General features: G+C 40.1%; 1 protein-coding gene across 7 annotated transcripts in view; it reads left to right on the forward strand.

The window, feature by feature from the left end:
• Nucleotides 1-20,421, forward strand: part of KIAA1217 (KIAA1217 ortholog) — a 502,750-nt gene that overhangs the window by 257,889 nt on the left and 224,440 nt on the right. Inside the window, exon 1 of one of the 7 annotated variants that reach the window (XM_089533374.1) lies at nucleotides 381-491. The exons of 5 other annotated variants lie outside the window; for them this stretch is intronic. The gene's annotated coding sequence lies outside the window, so the exon portion shown is untranslated. Of the gene's footprint in view, nucleotides 1-380; nucleotides 492-1,749; nucleotides 1,900-20,421 lie in introns of those variants that run through there. One more of the 7 variants, XM_089533373.1, reaches the window with a different exon arrangement.

Consider the following 20,421-nt stretch of genomic DNA (forward strand, 5'->3'; position numbering starts at 1 on the left):
ATAATGAAAATCTGTATTGACTTTTACATGTAAGGCTTTAACTCACTAAGGAAGAAAAAGCATTTCTAATAGGCATTTATAGTCAGTATCCGGTAGAGGAACCCTTATCTAAACATCAGCCTCTAGGCACTATTATGATACAAACAATAGGCTGGGCAGGTGTGGCTCTTATTGCAAAACTATCCTCCACAAACCTGGGGAAGGATCTGTCAGATCTTTCTAAAAGGGATAACAGGAAAACTATCACAACTCCAGAAGTTGTGTTGCTTGAGTGGAATATCACCAGGTGATTTTTGGCTCTTTTTCCCCCTTCCCTTGGGAGAGGGGAAACCTCAACTTTCAGCATGCTTGGAAACTTTGAACGTTTATAATACTGAAGCACAAATGAGAACCACTGTTTACTGGAAGGGACGCATAAAAAAAGAGAGGTTGGAATTCCCGAAGAAAGTCCCTGAAGCTTTGCAGGGAGTTGCCAAGTTCTCTGGCTTGAGGTAGGTCCACAGCATTATACTTTTCTGCCCAGACTTTGGAAATAAGGACAGATAATGAGTTACTGTTAATAGGTTCTTCTTTTTTGTGTGTGTATGAAAAACTAGAGCTTTGTGTGTGTGAAAAGTTACATTTTGATTGTGTCAGTACCTTGACTTTACTGGTATAAGTGTGTTTGTACTTTTATAATTACAGGTGTGTGTTTGCTGTGACTATTGGTGTGTGTATTGTTACACTGGCCATTGTGTAACACTAACTAAAAATAACTCTTTTTGATATTTTTGGATGTCAAGGAAACAGTTACTTTTAAAAAGTGGGACTGCAATGGCAACTCACTATTTTTGCTTTGGCTTCTTGTTGTTAACCACCTTCAGGTCGATCCTGACTCATGAGTATGCCATGGATGAGACATTTCAAGACTCCCTGTCCTCCATGTAATGCTAATTAATTACTTTATAAAGGTAACTTCTCCAGGTTCTGGATCTATTACTTTGCTGTCTGTTTGTTTTTGTTTTTTGGTGTTGTTTTTTTTGGCACCAACGGCAGTTAGCAGGAGAAGAAGTACAGAAGGAAAAATATTCAAGGCAAAGAAAAGGCTCTGCAAAATGGAAATAATGCTTGCAGTGAAAAGCTGTTAAAAAGAGCTGAATTCCTTCCAACTAAAATGGGGAGAAAGCTTCAAGGAGAAACCAGTTTTACAGGTTGTGCTACCCAAAGGGGATTATGGGTTTGCTTTAAAAAAGAGAGATAAAAAATCCTTGCACAGGAAAACAATGAACTGGCTGAAGCTGAAATATTAAAACTTCCTAATCACTAGACTTTTTTTGGTGTATGTGTGGGTGTGTTTGCAAACTCCATGTAACTTATGCGTTTTCCACTGTAGAGCAGAGAAAAGCTACGTAGTTACAATATGTTCCTTAGCAGAATGTTTAAAGGAAATGACCATATACAGTTCCTGAGCTGGCTTGTCTTCCAAAGCAAATAAATGTGCATTCTGTTTTTAATGGTGAGTTTAACTTGAGGGAGGTCGGCATGCCTAGAAACAGGAGTGTTAAACATTTACTCAGAACAAATGCTTAAAATGTATGGTGTTGTCTGAAGCTGACAGGTTACCCCACTGGTGTCGGCAGGTGGGGTTAAAGTAGCTATGGAGATGGATGATGTCATGCTTAGGGAAGCATGTTCAGACAGTGAATGTAACTTGTAGCCGTTCAAAGTTCCATAAGCTAGACGTGGCTTTTATGCAAGTGGGGATGCGTCCTTTGAAAAGTGGGCTTCAGAAGGTGCAGTAGAGGCATGGAAAGAGTTTTACCTGCCTGGATTGTAAAACAATTTTGTTTTACACTAAAGACTTTGGTGGAACATTCTTTAAGCTTGCCTCCTGACTTACCTCTGGTATCCTGCAATTAGGTAAAAAACGTTTCTTTTTCACCTTGCCTTGTCTGTACTGTAATGGGAGGTGTTGAAATTTACATTGCATTGTTTTCTTGAGAGTAAGAAGTGAATCAGTGATCTGGGCTCCTTGAAATGGCATGCGTACATTCTTTTCTTGCTTGTTTTTTTCCTCCTCTTTCTCCTCCCCTGCTTCCCCACCCTAGCTCCTAATTTGAATGATCAGCAAATTTTGAATGATAACATTAATGGGGAGGAAGGCTTATTATCTGACTCATGCTTTGTTCTAGCGTAGCGTTGAAAGAGAGATTGAAAAAGATATTAGTATTTTTACTAAGAGAACTTCTCTTGTTCGGAGTATTTTCTTTCACAGTCAGAATCACAAGTGTATTATTTTTTTAAAGATATGTGCAAGTATCAGTGGTTTTTATAACAAAGTTGCTATCCTGATAAAAAATAATATCAAAGAATTTTGTGAATCACAAGTTTGCATTGTATATGCCCTGCTCGGACTTCACTTCCAGTACAAAGATGGAAAAGTTTAGGAGGGGAAGAATAGCAGTAAGTGTTTCCCATACATCAACAAGTTCCTTTTATAGGCAAAAGAAGGATCTCTAATTTTGGCAACTGTGATACTGTGAACAAAGTCTGCACTAGCTCTTACAATCCAAAGAGGAGGTTGTTTAGAGAGTCAGAGGTGAGGTTTGAATCAGTGTCGTGATATAGTTATTCAAAGCATGAAAGGTCACTGAGTCAATTGAAAGAGACCTGTGAAATAAATACAGGGGAGAGCACCACGAGATTATTTGAAACACCTTGTTTATTTCCAGGAAAAATAAACAAAACAAGAAACTTGTAAGGATTAAAGAATTTTTATCACTTTCTTTATAATATAGGTGGACACAAACAGAGTGGTATAAAATGCTAACAAAATAAATAGAAACAAATGGAAAGATGTATTATTATTATTGTTTGCTTACTGCATTGAAAATCTATTTTACTCTGCATTATAGTACAAACTGCTAGTATTTATTGCTAATGGGAATTTATAGACTTAATTCTAAGCCTGGATTTTTGTTGTTGTTCTCAGTTAGAGAAAGGATGCATGCCTTCTGTGTTTAATATTAAAATATGTCACATTGAACAATGTGTCAAATAAACTAGCAGATTTGCATTAATTATGCTGATTATGCTTGATGAAGTGGAAGAGTGGAGGGGATATGGAGAAAAGAGTGAGTCAGTGTTAATATTGTGTGAATAAATTTATAGCTGGTAACCATATGTAGAAAATGGCATTTGATTGCAACAAGAATAAATCTTTGGTGTTCTGAATCAATCTTTTAACTACTGGATGGGAGGTGTGGTGGAAAGTGTTGTTACTGGAGCCAAAAATACATGCCCAGAAACACACTGAAGGACATTGTAGAATCTTGGCTGTGCTACCAAGGATAACCAGTGGTGTATTTTATCACCAGACCAAGGATGTTGCAAATGAAATTCTACTGTCCCATCAAGAATGAATAGTGACATGGGCAACCCTAAAGCAGATCAATCATGGACAATTTGGGGTGTGGTATCACCCCAGCAGGATCAAAGGCAGGGTCCTATTTTGCTTTCTTAGCAATCTTGTGGACTGAAGCTAATTTAATTTTCTTCTCTTTAAACTCAAGTGGACAGAACTGAGAAATGAGCCTTCTGCTATCTACGTAGCCTGCTGTGGATTCCATGTCTTGTTCAAGCTAAAGTTTGGAAAAGGGGTGCAGCCCAGAAGATAGGCTGATGTTGACAGTGGCATCTCCATGTCTGGTGTCACCTGCTGCAGGGGAGCTGCTGGAGGGTGGGTGGCAGCTGCAAAAGGTTATGCTTCGCTCTCTACTTCACCATGGTGGTGGAGGCCTCCTTGAGGCTTCTACCATCGTGGGAAAACTGGGAGAGGTGCACAAAGCCCTCTCCTTCACCATGGCACATCTAAGGCAGGAGGAGCACAGTGGGAGGAGTGCCTGATGCTGGGTGTCACCCCTCTTTTGGGGTGTCACCCAGTGCAGGCCGTACCCCCACACACACACATGATGCCAGTGGATGCTGATGATGCCATTTGTAGTTAATCTGGTTTAGAGTAAATCTTCTCCAGCTGCACTACAGAATACAATCTGGGTTGTCTGCATGGTGAAATAGGTAGCATGTTCCTCAAAAGTTCTTCCCCAGCTCAAAATTAAAATAAAAGTGGTTCCTCTCTCCCTTACATCTTTAAGTCGACAGTGAATAATTCTGATGCCATGACCCCAGGGAAGTGTAGTTTCTGCAGAGCACCTAGATACTACATGTTCCAGGACTCTTGCGCCTAGAACATTGCTGAAGTCTCAGAAGAACCCTTGTAAAGATCCAGGTACCCAAGGTGACTAATGTCCATATGTACACCTCAGAAACATTTCCCAGAGTTCTTAGTGCCTGGTCTCCTACCATTTCAGGTACAGCTTGCATTCATGGGATCTTTATTGACAGAGACATCCTATTCCCCAAATCTTGCATTACAGTCTTATTCTGAATAAGAAGCTGTTTCCAAACTTTCCTCTAGTATGCCCGAAAGTACATTGTTGATTGCTTCTAGATGGAAATTGCTTTCTGAAGACAGATATTAGATTGTTTAAAAATATTATGCAATCATTCTCTTATTTCTGCAGAGGGTATGCCCCAGTCATGTTTCCATCTTTTACTTTATAACTGGGCTGAATGGCTGAGCTATGTTCTTGTTGCTTCCCATGTCAACAGCTACTCTTGTGGATTGGTTTTCTTGAACTGTTGGCTAAGGCATGTTCTTTAGCAGGCTTGGGATAAGAAAATGTAGAATTACTGCCAAGAGCTAATCTGGGCATGTTCACTGAAGGGAAAAGGGGATTCAGGTGCAAGAGAAGAGACAAGGAGAATGGATGTAGCTAATTTGGTCTGCTTGTGAGCCAGCTGGCCAGTCCTCAACATGTTGGGTGAGTTCTCACGGGGAGGAAGGGAAACCATGATGCTTTAAATACACTATTGTTATCAAGAAATACTATTCTCTCTCTCTCTCTCTCTCTCTCTCTCTCACACACACACACACACACACACACACACACACACACAGAAAGAGAGAGAGAGAGAGAGATCTGGTTGCTGGTCCTATCAATTCTGATACTGACTTCATTTTCAAATTCTCTGTGATATTCCACCAATACAGAATTCTACTTTTTGTATGACTCTTACTGATCAACTTACTTGGGAATGTCATGGTCAAGCTGACACTGGCTCTGGATCATTTTTAGAGACCCACACTTCTGAATCATATCACGATTACTGTGAGTTTTATTCTTTAATGCCTATGACTATGGTTTGGTGAAGGAACCATAATTCAGTTTATGCAATCCATGTAGTAGACCCCAGGCTCAGTTGTTTATAGCACTGAGGAGGGACCACAGCTCTGCAGCAGGCACAGTTTGTTCTTTGCTAAACGGACCACATACAACTATTGGCATTTTCCAGGCAATAGGTAATGTTCAAGATCTTCACTGGGGACTCTGGTGGGTCAATGCAGGGCCACATGAACCAATAATTTTAAGCAATTTCCTTCTAAAATTTTGTTTTATTTTGAAATAAATTTAAAAATATGAAGAACACATATAATACAACAAGATTAATAAAGAAATAAAGGAATTGTTTGATTATATTCCTGGAAAATGGGGTAGAAATCATGCAGCTGCCCAAATGATATTGGACTACAAGTCCCAAGAGCCCTAGTTAATATGGCCAGTGGAGAGGAATGCTAAGAACTGCAATCCCACAAAAGTTGCAGTCCCACAACTTCTGAAGTGCCCTATGATTTTTAGCTGGGCCTCAGTATATCAGAAATAATGAGCCTAAGTTCACCTAGGACAGGAGGGCTGAGAAGAGGATTACTGTGTTATGGAAAATGGGATATATGTTCCATTGCTTGTACGAGAGATAGAGGTGTGTGTGTGTATGTATGTATGTATGTATGTATGTGTCAGAGGGACAGTTGAGAAAGGGAGTTTAGTCAGAAAAAATGGTTTCTGTTCTTGATACTGGCATTAAGCATAAACTATGGTCTAATAATACCTAATGATAATTAGAACTTCTTTCATGCATCACTTACTGAGTTTGTCCATATTCTTTTGTTGTTGTATGCCTTCAGGTAACTCCCAACAGTGACTCAAAAGTGATCCTATCACAGAGTTTTCCTCCATTGGCATTGCCATTCTCTGTGACTGAGAATGTAACTTGTCCATGGTCACAGTCAGTTTCCATGGATGAGCAAGGATTTCAACCCTAGTTTCTTTGATTCCTAGTCCAGCATTCAAACCACTACATCATATGCTGGCTGTCCTTATTCCTATTTTTCCAGGTTTTTCTTTTTTTATCAGTCTGTTGCTCTGTAGACAGATCCTTTGAAGACTTCCAATTATATGGGATACATGGCATTGTTTAAGGGGATCTTTATAAAGGAATACAGGGTCATTAAACCGAAAACCACACTTTTATCTTGCTTTTGGGCTTCTCATGATTGTCTGATTAACCACTGTAGGGACAGAAAGTTGAACTAGATAAACTCTTGGTCTGCTCCAGCAGGGCTTGTCTTATATTTCTTAAATCAATGCTCTGTGTGATGTGGAGAAAATCCAGGCAGTCATACCTGAAACCCCATAATTGCTGAACATTCCCAAAGATGAAAGTGTGAGCCAACATTATCCCCCTTCCAAGAAATAATGGTTTAGATGTATTAGGTGAAGCTTTGCGAATGTAACATAGTACCTGCTGATAAGTTTGTATTGTACATTAGCTCCCTCTCATTAGTGTCAATTGATAAAGATGTGAAAGAGTTCCAGATAACACCACCAATCTTCTTCTAAATACTCGACTAAGACTCTCCTGGGCCTGTCTATAATATGGGTTGGCAGCATTTGGAGGATATTATCAATTTAAAATGTTAGACCTTCAATCAAAAAACAAGTAGTTTCACCTTTTAAAAATGGAATAAATGAATGGGTATTTATTTTGTAGCATCTTGGCTTTCCTTCAGCTCCTCAGATGTACTGGAGATGTTCAGTGAGATGGTTTGACCATGATTACAATCTCTTCTGGCAACAGGAGCATGTTTGAGAGCATGTACTAGGCTGGGGTGGGGAACCTTTGGCCTTACAGATAATCTGGACTGCAACTCCTAGGAGTGCTACCCAGCATGGCCAATGGTAAGACACTATTCTAGACTTCACTGGTCTGTAAAAACTGAAAATGTTCCCCAGATAGAGGAATGGAAGAACTGACTCCTTTTAAGACAAACCAGTCTGAACAAGGTTCCTGGGGAGGGGGGTGGTATTCAGGAAAACTGACAAATACTGCCTTACAAAATTATCTGGGTAAATCCAGCAGAAAACAGCCTTCATCTGAAAAGTAACAAAGATGTAAACTGGCTTTGATCTCACATACATTGTGCACTGGACTGTAATCTTTGTTAATAGGAATGTTTGAAGAGAGAAACCCATAAATAAGATGTTCTTTAAAACAGACAACCCCTCCTAAAATAATCACGTCTGCACCTGCAAGATACTACAGCAGAAGAGAACCCTCTTTGCTCTTCCTGAACTTCACAGCCATTACATTTGTTTTGTTGTATTGGTGCAATGAGGAATTCCACTGGGCTTAGAGTGGGGAATTTTAGTAATGGAAGGCACGTTTGCTTTGGCTATTAGCAGTGTAAACAGTGTTGCATGTAATTGTCTGATGAGGAGTGTGTTAAAGCATTTTTTATTCATAGGTCTTACTGGACAAAAGCTGGCAGAGTTGCACCTGGTCAGTTAGTTCCATCTCATTTTAATCCTCAAGTTTTAAACCTTCTATTCAGAGATCTGTTTAGGAGAGCAAAAGTAAACAGTCGAGGCAAATCTCTTGTTAAAAGCATTTTCTGTTTCCTTTCTTTTTGGTGAATACACTTGCTGAAATAGCACAACAGATTTGGCGGCGGCGGCGGCGGCGGGAGGGTCATTGCCTGTGACTGCTGCCAGTGTTTTGTAATATACATCCTCCTGACTCCTAATTCAGTCTGCACTTCCTCATTGAATTGCACCAATTTAGTAAAAAAAATGTGACTGGGAGTTTTTGCGTCTTGATACACTAAACAAAAAGGAGTCATATGCTTTGATGTGGCTGAGGGGTAGGACTAGCTGTGTTTATTTGCACCCCAGGAGAGGTCCTGTTTGCAATTTGTGTGTGGTCTTTCTTTGGTTCAGCCCTTTTCATTTACAATCCAATTTCACAGCAATTTGTAAAACCCCATTTTATTCTTGATTCCTCCAGTCCTAAGGCTGAAAATCTACCACTATGGATCCTGCACTACCCCTTCTCTACAGATCCAGGCTTTTTGTCCTGGTGGCATGTCCTGAATTACAGAGGGCAGTCCTCTGTTTGAAGGGCTACCTGCTCCATTTTAGACACAAAGAACCATAAGGAAGGAGAACAGCATGCCTTTGAAGATGTCCTTCAATATTCTGAAATACACTTAAGAGTATATAGTTAAGATCTTGATGATGCAAGACAAGATATGGAAGAGATCTTTGGGAAATCAAAGGTGCTTTACAGACTGCCGGTCTGCCGGCGCTGCTGTTTGCTCTGCGAGGGAGCCGCAGCAGCCAAACTGCGTGACTCCCTCGCGGAGCAGAAAAGAAGCTCCAAAATGGAGCTTCTTCCTGCGGCGCACTTATGACATCACGAGGGGCCAATGGCGCCCTTGCGATGTCATAAGCGTCGTGCGACGTGCGGACGCATAGCGTCTGCTACGTCAAGATGGCAGCGGCCGTGTGGGACGGCCGCCACCATTTGTTACAGACAGAGTCCGTAACAGGAGTAGGGCGTCTAGAAGAGACGCCCCTTTTTTAAACTGGGACGTCCTGGGGACGTCCCAAATGGCGGTATGTAACCCGCCAAAGTCAAGCAAAGCTTATGATAGAAGGAAGGGCGGCATATAAATAAAATTTTTATTATTTATTATTATTATAGACTGTTTTGGGTTTCCTGTTGAACCCACTTTACAGTCTACTGTGTCCTTTTATACAGAATACAGTCTTTTAACTGAACAGGATTTCAGAGAACAGTATTCAAATTCAAAATGTCTCTGTATTCAAAGACTCATCCAGTCCCTTTTGTTAAAGATACATAATAACAGAAAGGGAGTGCATCAACCAGGAGATCAGAATAACAGGAGACTAAGCTTGCCTAGGGTCCTAGAACAGATCAATCCAGAGTTCTCCCTGGAACCAAGATAACAAAACTTAGGCTGTCACACTTTGGCCACTTCATGAGAAAGCATGACTCCTTGGGGAAAAAAATAATGCTAGGAAAGGTGAAGGGAAGCAGAAAGAGAGCAAGGCCGCATGCTATGGATGGACCTATTAAGGAGGTCATGGGTATGAATTTACAGGAACTAAGCAGAGGATATCGAGGTCCCACTGCACTTGAATAGGAGGCCTCCAACAAAGACCGGGTACTATTTCAACAAAAGGGACTGGCAAAACCACCTTAGGTGAAAATCCTGTAGAATTCACCATAAACTGACAGGTGACTTGAAGATACATACAAGCAAGCACATGGGTCAGCTTTCACAGTTATGATGACATGTTTTGCATTTCTATTCAGCTGACGCTTGGAAAAGTTACTTTTGGACTACAACCCCCATGCCAACTTGGGGATTGTTGGAAGTCTAGTCCAAAAAAGGTAATATTCTGCTCAGGCATTGTAGTTGTCATGTGCTTCAAGCTCATTTTTGATTTATGGTGATCCTAAGGCAAACCTATCATAGGGTTTTCTTGGCAAGTTTCTTCAGAAAGAGTTTGCTATTGCCATATTTCGAGTATGAGAGTGTGACTTGCCCAAGGTCACCCAATGATTTTTATGCTTGAGCAGGGAATTGAACCTTGGTCTCCAGAATCCTAATCTGAATCCCAAACCACTATACCATGGTGACTTCTAATGCATACCACTCCTCTTTTTTGAGAAGGTGATGTATAAGTGACGCACCTTGTTGTGTCAGTCAGGTCTATGTGCATATATAGTTTAATGATGGAACAGCAAGTTTTTGCTGCACTTGTATCTTTTCTAATATTTTCAATAGGAGCATTGCTTTCTTGTGTGGGAGTAATCTGTTCTGTTTGTGAAAGTCTTGCCCTGAAATTGGCAAGTGGGAAGACTACAGATGTGGATATTTTGTTTCAGGGTTGGGCTTATCCAGATTGACTAAAAAGACCAGAAAGTCCCAGATTTTGTTCCGGTTCTTTCTGATTTTATTTTGGAGATCCATTTTGTTTATCCCATAATATTTGCTGTAATTTCTCAATACAGAGACTTTCTTATACGTATTCTCCAGGTCAGTGTTTTTTAATCCAATATAAAATTGGAAATAACAGGAACAAAGTCTGGGACTTTTCAATCAATCTGGATGGACCATGGTTGGGCATTCTTGTATCAGTAACTACAGTATTGTTAAACGGGGGGAGGGGGACTCCCCTTTGGAGATTTTTTTCTTCAGTGCCTTTATTGCAGTGTGTATCTAGGACACTGGCCCATTTGACTATTGTCAAGATAGATTTTAACCCCCCCAGTGCCATGTTTTGTTGCGAAAATCACACAGAACAAGACCAACAAACACAGTCACTTGTGAAGAATGTTACCAAGTTTTAGCCACCTGCCTTGTATGGCTTTTGTTTTGTTTTTACTGGGTAGAGGGAGAGATGGGTGGGACAGTGTTTGCCCTAACAAGTATATTGCATTTGTGTGGGTCACATTTTTTTTTTTTTTTTGCAAACATAAGGGCTGGTAGTTACTCAAAATGCCCCACCTTATGAGAATATGTTTTCTGAGCATTGGGACACTGTGGGATACTCCTCTTCATTCACCCACATACCCTTCCGTGGACTGGGCATACCTTGGAGTTCTCACTGAGGTCATAAAAACATCTTAGATTAAGCCACTCTGGAAATTTGATGTTTTTAAATCTGTCAAGTTGAGAGTTAGTTGTTTATGGTGCATTCCACACGCGCCAATAGTACGTGCTCGGCACGTACTAGGGTTACAAAAGGGCGTCCTTTCTGGACACCCTAACCCTAGTACGTGCCAAGCACGTACAAAATGGCAGCGCCCTTTCTACATGGGCACTGCCATTTTGACGTAGCGGACGCTTAGCGTCCTCACATCGCGGCACAGAAATGACGCCGCAAGTGTGCCATTGGCATCCTGTGGCATAATTACTGCGCCACAAAAAGAACCTGCTTTTGCGGGTTCTTTTTGCTGCGCCAAGGAATCGCACAGTTTGTCCGCTGCGATTCCCTGGCTCAGCAAACACCGGTGCCGGCAGACCGCCCTTTTGGGTGGTCTGTAAAGCACCTATAACTATGGCTGCTTGGTTCAATTAACTGTTGACTTGGCTAGAGAGATTAGGACTCATGAAGAATGATCTGGTACAGTTTGAAATGTGGAGTGGTGGTGGTGGTGGGAGAGAATACTGTTCTCCCTTTCTTTCTGCAACTACTACTCTTGAACTGAACTGAAATTACTACCAGTTCCATATATAGAACACTCAGTTTGATAAACTTTTTTCAGACTCTCCCACTTCAACAAGCCAGTGAAGCAGGTCATGCAGAGAGATAGTAGGAGGTTTACCTTGTGAGCTTTGTGTGGAGTGACAATTTGAACTCAGGGCTCCCTAATCTCAGGTAATACTCTAATGTCTAGAGTAGGGGTGTGGGGGGACTCTATCTAGGAGGCTAAGTGTAGCTTTTCGGGCCATTCCAATGCCACAAATCAAAGCGCTCCTCTAGCCAAGACAGATTGGCAAAGCAGGGACAGGATTATGTACTGCCAGGTTATGTACTGTAGTTGATTGTGCAGGAGAAGCAGTATGCATACTCTGCCTGCTTTGCTAGCTCAGTTTGCTTCTGGAGAATTAAACTCTGTATATGTTTGTGTATGGATAAGTGAATGGGTGTGTGGATGCCTATGTTATGTGTTTGTGTTTTAAGTGTGTATATGTATAAGTTTGTGTGATAAGTGTGTGTATGTGTGGTGTGCGTGAGGAGAGAATAGGGGAGATGGTGGACCTACCCAATTTTTGCTTTGGCCACTGCTGTCATGCATCTTCCAAATGCTAACCACAAACAAATGTAACCATTGTGTTGAAAAAGCTCCCATGTTCTTGCTTTATGCCATGCTGGCTCTTAGATTTAGTGAACATGAGTACAAGGTACCTTAGCAGTAGTGTTATTGTTTCTATTCAAGGAGCCGTAATGATGCTTTTTATGATTTGGTCTCTATACCCACTTGTTTATCCCTTTCCAAAATGTATGTTTTACTGTATTTTGTGTCCTTATTATCAGGAAGTTACCAGAGGAATCTTCCATCTCAAGGTTATATCCAGCAAGTTGTGTGCTTTACATTTAAATCTTCTCACAGAGGACTGCCAGTAGTATCCTTCTACTATATTCTATACATATGCTATTTTTAGTGTTGCCTAATGTAATAGATCCATCTGTTGCAATTAAAAATAAATTACTCAGAGAAGGAACAAATATTTGACTGTGATTAAAATTAGTTAGAATAAGCTTTGCTTTTTGAAAAAGATTAAGTAAGTAACTGTCTTAATGTCATTAACTGGTTTATTTAAGTAACACTGAGTTGGTCATGCGAAAAGAAAAGATTGTTTAGCTTTGGGGTACAGAAAAGCTGTCTTTTAAATGTAAAAAACCCTCTTAAGCATCTGATTGTGATAAAGAAAGGGTAAGTGCAGTTATTTGACAATTGCAACTTACTGTAAAGCCTTAAAATACATGCTAGAAGCAGCTCTGCATATTTGAGCAAATCCCTCCATTTCTGCTTTTTTAAAAGAACCCTTTTAAATAACACACAGATGTTTCATGCTAATCCTTGCGCTTTATGTGCTTACTTTACTGTGCATGCTTTTCTGAAAGGGGATTCATGCCACATTAAAAGTTAGGCAGAAGAAGAGCTTCCCTACTTGGAATTAAAAAAATATATATTGTGCAGTGCCATTTTTTGCAGGAGGGGGGAACAGAAAATGGTGACATGTGTTAACAGCTGTTGGTTAGTGATGAGACAATGCCTGTGTTAGGCCTTGGTAGCATCTGCAGTGTGGTAATAGAGAAATAGCTGTCATCAAAACTATATTTAGTAGCGACTCTGGTTATTTTATTGGATTTAGAATTGTGCATGCTGTTCAACATTGTTTTATACATTTTTAAAAAGCTTTCAAATCAGAAGCACATGGCAATCCATGGATAAACACAGGCAGAGAGAGGTAATGTTACTTTTTTGGACTACAGTTTCCCAAACCCATCAGCCAGTGTGGCCTCTTCTTGTCAGGCATCCCAATTGTAGATATTCAGTCCTCATTGCTAGGGAAGGTTGTTTGTGTCTGGAAAAGTGGCAAGAGATGGAGGAACAAAGCTTGAATCTGCTCCCACACAAACCTAGATATTTCTTAATTATTAGATGTTAGATCTCAGGTCTCCCTTCCTGCTGATGGGAGTTACATGGGCTTGGAGAGGGCTTTTTCTGTGGCAGCACTAGAGCTTTAAAAAAAATATTTTATTTTAATTGCACCTCCCAGAATCCCCTAGCTAGTATGGCAATTCACCTGTGGCCTTTGTATCCCAGCAAGTAATTACTCCTTACCAGGAGTAATTGATGTACCTGTGCAGACTTGTTGCTCCTTTCACTTCTACATTGATGAAATTCTTGGCGAGAGGCTATGAACTGGTGGTGACTTATTGTCAGACTGGAAGCTGTTGCTACTAAAAACTTTATAGTTGGCCCTGCACATGTGTGGCTTTGACTTTTGTGGATTTGATTAATATGTTCTCTCTAGGAAACCTTCACTGGAAGTTGACCACTGGAGGACCTAGAGATTCCTAGAGAGGTGCTTTCGTAGATTTTTTTAAAAAGAGTTTTTTTTTAATTTGTGTTTTTTCCACTTTTGCAGGAGTCCTCCCCTCCCCAAGCTACATAAAGGCATTCAAAAGAGGTTTACTGTGCCTCCTTCTGTGTAGTACTAACAAGAGTTAGCTATGAGATCGCTGAGAGATCCTCCACCAGTGTCACCCTCCAACTACTGATGCTGTCCAGTAGCTGTTTGGTGCATTTAGTCTGGCTCCTCAGCAAAAGCTTGTCTGGCATGGCAGACCCTACCAGCCACACTGTTGCCATCAGCATAACCTTTTGCATCATAGGAGCATGTAATCCCACCACCAACGAAAGATAGTGGCATTGGTGGGTAGTGAGTAGTTAACTCTCGTGATTCTGAATAGGAGATTTGAGGATGGGTATCTCTGAGGAAGTGGGCTCTAGTTAACCGTAGAGAATGCAACAATAAATCTGTTAGTATTTATGGTGCCACAAGATGTTTTGTTATTTTGGCTGCAGTATACTACCATAGGTACCCCTTAGGGAGATGTTGGAAAGGCTTAGTAGCCAGAAAGCAAATTGCTGTCTTGGGACCAATTCTTCATTTTTGCAGCTGTTTGAGAGGGTATTTCAATGCCAATCTGTTAACGTAAATTATGTTAATAGCATGCAGACTATATAATTAAGCTGAAGATCTTTGGCTCCTTTTATGTTTGTATGATGTTGTACCAATTGCAGTAGAGCATAAGACAAAGACTTTCATTAACTATAATATGACAGTGTTGATCTAATTGCTTTTAAAAAAAACTTTCTTCACCATACGGCCTCTTTACATATTCTTAGCACCAGTGCGTATCATTGCATTGAGGTTAGGGAAGATGGGATGCACTTATTGGTCCAGCCTCCCTTACTGCTATTCTATCCCTCCCAAAAGCCCAGCATTGGTTGCAAAAGAGACATGGCTCTCTCTATAGTAATTGTGAAACTTCCTTCCAAGGGGAATTGGTGATTTTATCCCTTTGGGGCTTCTGGCACACAGCCAAAGGCCTTTGGTCCTTAAAGCCAAGGGTTACCTGTGCTACTGTTTTAATTTATGCGTTATTATTATTACAATAATGATTTTGGTCTGTTTTTAAATAATGCTTTTTGCTCTTTTTATCTGTTGTGTGTTGCAATGGTGTTGCTTAACCCTAACAGGTGAAGAGGCAATAAATAAACACTTCAGCAAATAAATAAAATCAAAACTCCTGCTGCAATTTAGAATCCCTGAGCAGTCAGGAGCTGAATGAAGGCAGTGAGGTAGGCAAGTGCAACACGTTTCCTTTCCAGCTTAGAATAGCTGTGTGTGTTGAATTTCGTCAGTGCAGATGGATGAGAATTATGTTCAGTTTTTTCTGATAAGAACTTAGCAGAATTTACCAACGGTTTCATGACTTCAGTAGAAAGAGGTTCAAACAAAACAAAACTTACATGTGGAGAAGATGAAAACAAATTTGTCCATCTCATGAGCAATGAGATCTCTTCCTTGGTATGGATCTAGAACTGATCTTGGGAATATTACTTTTGGGGACTGTGGCTCCTGTGCTGGTTGGGAGATTTGGGGCTTGCATACCCTTCAACAATTTCACAGGTGAAAACTGGGGGACCTGCAGCCAAGCAACTATCAGAGTATTGATAAGATGACAAAAGTAATGAGGAAAAACACACAAACTGTAAGGGGATACAGCAGTTTCCTTTTGCCAGAGTCTACTGGGAAGGGCAAGATTCTATTGGCTCTCCTCTCCCCAACCAATGAGTTAATTAGGTGCAAACTACTTTTGCACATTGAACTCAGTTTGCAACAAGTGAAATAAGTCTAAGATGAAGGTGGAAAGTGGCAGAGAGAGAAAACATATTTAAAAGCAGCTGAAAAAGTAAGATGACAGAGGATCAATCAGAACTGATCCTCTGCTGGAGGTTATAGAATTGTAGTAATTAAAAAAAAACCCCTTTCCTTCTCTTGGAACACGCTTTTAAATTTGTTGTATTTTTAAAGGTCCATCTGACAAAAATCTCTATGCCTGTTTGTTTTACCAGGCTGTGGACTGATTTGCTACTGCCTCCATTTTTAAAAGTGCTTTATATTGCTTGATGTTTGTGTAATTTATTGTTGTGTGTTATTGTTTTTCTTTTTCTTTTAGGAATGTATCTCTTACATTCAGGGAAGAAAAATAAGTAAATAAAACATCCCAGGGCCCTTTCACACTGCACAATTATAGCACTATAATTCTACTTTAACTGCAATGGCTCCATTCTGTGGAATGTTAGGATTTGCAGTTTGGGGGGAGGTACTTAGAATTCTCTGCCAGAAAGTTTTAGTGCTTCACCAGATTGCAAACCCCAATATTCGATAGGCCTTTGCCATGGCAGTTCAAGTGGGATATTAGTGCTATAACAGTGTAGTGTGAAATGGCTTCTGCTTCACCACAACATAAAGAGTGGGATATAAATAAATAAATAAAACCAGACTTACATTGTTGTTTAAACTCATGTCTCCCAGTCCCATGATGATGATCCTTAAAAAGCTAAGAAGTTTGAACAGTGGAAATCTTCTTAGGTATAAAAACCATTACTGTCCCTTTTTAGGGGATGTTGCGCAAAGTGTTGGCACGATAATGCCCCACTGAAGTGAATTAAACATTGATAGTTGAAAAGGTAGTTAAAATGCTGTCAGGTTTTGTTTTTGAAATGTCTCTTGGAGACTATAAGTATGAATTCTGCTAGATACAATTAATGATCTTATTTGTGTGGACACATCTATGGGAAGCTGATCAGGCATAAAATCATAAATTGAAATGGGACTTGTCAGCCATTTAGTCCAGTCCTTTGTTTAATGTAGAAAAGAGCTATAGCATTGCCAAGAGACAGCTGAGCTACTTCGATTTCACTTGTTTTCACATGTTTTATCTGTGGCATTCTTGGATTTGGCACTGTTGCATAGTTTGGCTGCAGGCCATGTGATTCCAAAGAACCAGAGCATGGTTCTCTTGGGGCTACAACTGACATAGTTTGGAGGATTTGGGAAGCTGGAGCCCAAACTTCCAGGATCTTCCAGCTAGTGGCATGCTAGCTGGAGGAATTCTGAAAATTATAATCACTTTTCCCAGTTCTGAGAAAATTGTGGTAGTAGTAGTAGTAGTCCTAAAAATTGATGCAAGCCCTATGATGAGGCCAACCCATTGATTTTGGGGTGGTCCATTTTGCATCACTGATGAATGTAAAGCCTTTAAGTGCCCACTTAAGTAGGTCTTTTTTATGGAACAGGTTAGAAGAGCAGCCCTCCTTGTGGCTAGAGGCAGTTTCTCTTTTCCAAAGAGTCCAATGCATGCACCTGCATTCAGTTCAGTCACGCCCAAAGGCAGCTATGCAAGCCAAGCCATGAAAAACCGGTATTTTCTATTTGTGAATCATATCTGCCCTAATGTGTGAGATGATTTGCTCACAGCTCTTGTCTCAATGCACGTACCATGTTGCAGAGGGGGTGAGGGCAATCTTTGGCAATCTAGGATGCCACTTTGAGGTGGTTTCCTCAAAGGCTTGAGGGATTGTGAAGACCAAAAATATGGCATCGGTTGTGGGTGGCTCTGAAAATACTCTACCGAAAAGTCTACGGAGAAAAGGGAGCTTCTCATCCTTGTGCTGTTCTTGTGGTGTATACAAAATTAACCAGGTACAACGGGTTCTTTTGTCTTTCATATCTACAGCTTTGTTGTCTAATGTCCAGGTGATTGTGCAGCAAAAGTTGATTTCTTCCAGGTGGTGGGAATATTAATATAGATTGAGACAGTGCTTTTAAATATCAGTATAGTTATTAAATATCTTCCAAAAATCTAGCCATCCAAAACCCTACCTGGGTTTTCACCCAATCCAATATGAAGATGATCATTTATTTTTAGTCGATCGACACTGTGAACATCAAATCCTGTTGTTTTCTAAGAACAAATTATGTTTTTAAAATGACACTAAATGCCCCCTTTCAGTGTATAATATGAGGTTTATGCAAACTTTCTGCAAATTGTAAAGTTACTGGTGGACTGTGACTACTTCTGAAGATGGTACAGTCAGGAAAAAGTTGTACAGCAAGGATGGACTGGTGGCCTTCCAGATATTACACTGCAACTTCATTTTGATCAGTGGCAAAACATCTAGAGCAGTGCTTCTTAAGCTATCTGATATAAGAGACTAGCAAGGATTTTTTTTTTTTAGTGTGCCAGAGACTGCCACCCTTGTGCCCATTGTACCCATTGATTACAACTGTTACTTTTCTGGAAACTCCAGGGACTTGCAGCCTTCAGGGGTATCTCAGGGACTGACACTGGTCCGAGGACTACCACTTTGAGTATCACCAATTTACAGGGCCACAGAGTCTCAACCCCTGTTATATGGGGCTTTACTTTCGTCCATCTACTCTTTTACTTTTTACTTTTACTTTTGTCCATTTACTTTTTGTTCATTTAAATTAAAGTATGACTATAAAGATCTTTTCCTATTTGCTGTCTATGGCTGGTGATTTGGGAGAGCCTTTGTTGCTAGGCATATTTGTTTCCCCCCCCCCTCCATTAAATATTAATTTTTTGAATTATGAGTCTCAGGACAGAAGCAGGGGGGGGGGAGTAAAGTTTGATTGTAGGGAGCTTTCCCCAACATTACTCTGTCCACAGATGTGAGGTTAGAGCAGTGGTTCTCAGTGTGGTGAACTCCAAATGTTGTTGGACTACATCTCCCAGAAGCCCCAACAAGCATGTACCATGTTAAGGAATTCTGGGACCTGATGTCTACCTGAAATTTTCTTGGTGGAGCACAACTGGGCTACAGGAACAGTGGTTTCAGGTTATAGGGATGAAGTCTGGCAAAGCCTTTTCCATTTAAAATTCAGCCAGTTTAATAGTGGAAAATGAGCAGTGCATGGTTAGTCTCAGTTTTTCTTAAAATCTGCTACAACAAAGCAATTACTGTTTCCATAAACAAAAAAACCTAGAGGTGCAGTGCTGCATAAGATCACTGAAGCAGATTATTACTACACCCTTTGTATAAATAGGGCTGAAGTTGAGAACATGTGACGTCCAGGATTCATGACAGAACTCAATTTGGCACTCACATCATTCGCATCCAAAGCTAGTGGTCTGTTTTTTGGTCTATGCTACCTCCAGTGCGTCTAAACACAAAAGAATGATCTGGCTGGGTCAAATCGAAGTCAAATTAGCTCATTATGCTGTTATCAACAGTAATGTTAAAGATAACTTCTGGATCAGACTGTGAATCTTCAAAGAAAAATAGTCATTGCACTTGAACTTTAGTAGAATACTAAACTAGTATATGGAGGTTCTAATTGTAAGCCTGAGGACTGGGAAATGTCTAATTAACAATTTGTAAGCCGCTCTGATAGACTTTTGGCTGAAGAGCGGGGTATTAATAATAATAATAATAATAATAATTATAGTAGTTAATATGTAGTTGCTAAGTTGACCATCACCCAATCTCTGCAAATATTTAGTTCTTTTTCCTAGTAGCTCTTCTTGCATCCTGAAATCTGAGTATTACTCAACAGTTTTATCTAATTTATTCCGCATAAGACATCTTGTGCTCCATCAATTATTTTTTGTTTGTTTGTTTGTTTGCATTATAGTTTTCAGAATCCCCTGCCAGCATGGCCACTATTCAAAAAACAAACAAACAAACCCCTTCTTAATTTGTTATTATTATTGTTCCTCCCTATTTTGCTGAAAATTCCAGCTTCATCCTCACTGCAGAAATAATCCAGTTTGGCACCACTTTAACTGCCATGGCTCAATACTATGGAATTATGGGAACTGTAGTTTTGTGAGGTATTTAGCATTTTCTGTCAGAGAGCTCTGGTACCACAACAAATGACAATTCCCAGAATTCCATAGCATTGAGCCATGACAGTTAAAGTGGTGCCAAACTGGATTATTTCTGCAGTGCAGATGCAGCCAGTGTCAAAGGAAGACTCCCAGAAAACGTGAAAGCTTGCTCATGACTTCATGACATTTTTCATTATCATAATAATAGTATTTCCCTTCACTTGGTTTTAAATTAATTCAGTTCAGTAGAGCAGCTTCATTGGTAATGTGATAGCAATACATTAGTGCTTGGAGTGAAATTTTGGAAACACCTTGTAGCTAACCAATTAAGATGAAAAGTCTTCCAACCATGCAAAAGAGCAACTACTAATGAAGGAAACAAAGGTTGAATTTGTTATTTAATTTATTATGATGATAGTATACCACAGAGACAGCTGCTCTTTTAAAATCTCTTATAACCAGCATAATGAAAAATGAAATTTAAAAGGAAAAGGGGAATGTCCGCTTTGATTCATGCAAAAGTGAATTAAATGCCAATGAACTTCAGTGGTCCAGAGGATCATGTCATGAAGATGCTGGAGGCTAGGTTCATTAGGAGGCCATGGAGAAGTGGTGTTCTTTGGTTCTTCATCAGTAATACAGTAATATTAACTTTATAGAGGTGCTAAAATTTAATGGCCTGTAGAAAGCATTTGAGGGTTAAGCAAAATAGCTTTCAATTTTGTTT

Source organism: Sceloporus occidentalis, unplaced genomic scaffold, assembly GCF_023333645.1.
Source record: "Sceloporus occidentalis isolate IW3139 unplaced genomic scaffold, rSceOcc1.0.p SCAF_7, whole genome shotgun sequence".
In the NCBI taxonomy this organism is placed as follows: Eukaryota; Metazoa; Chordata; class Lepidosauria; order Squamata; family Phrynosomatidae; genus Sceloporus; species Sceloporus occidentalis.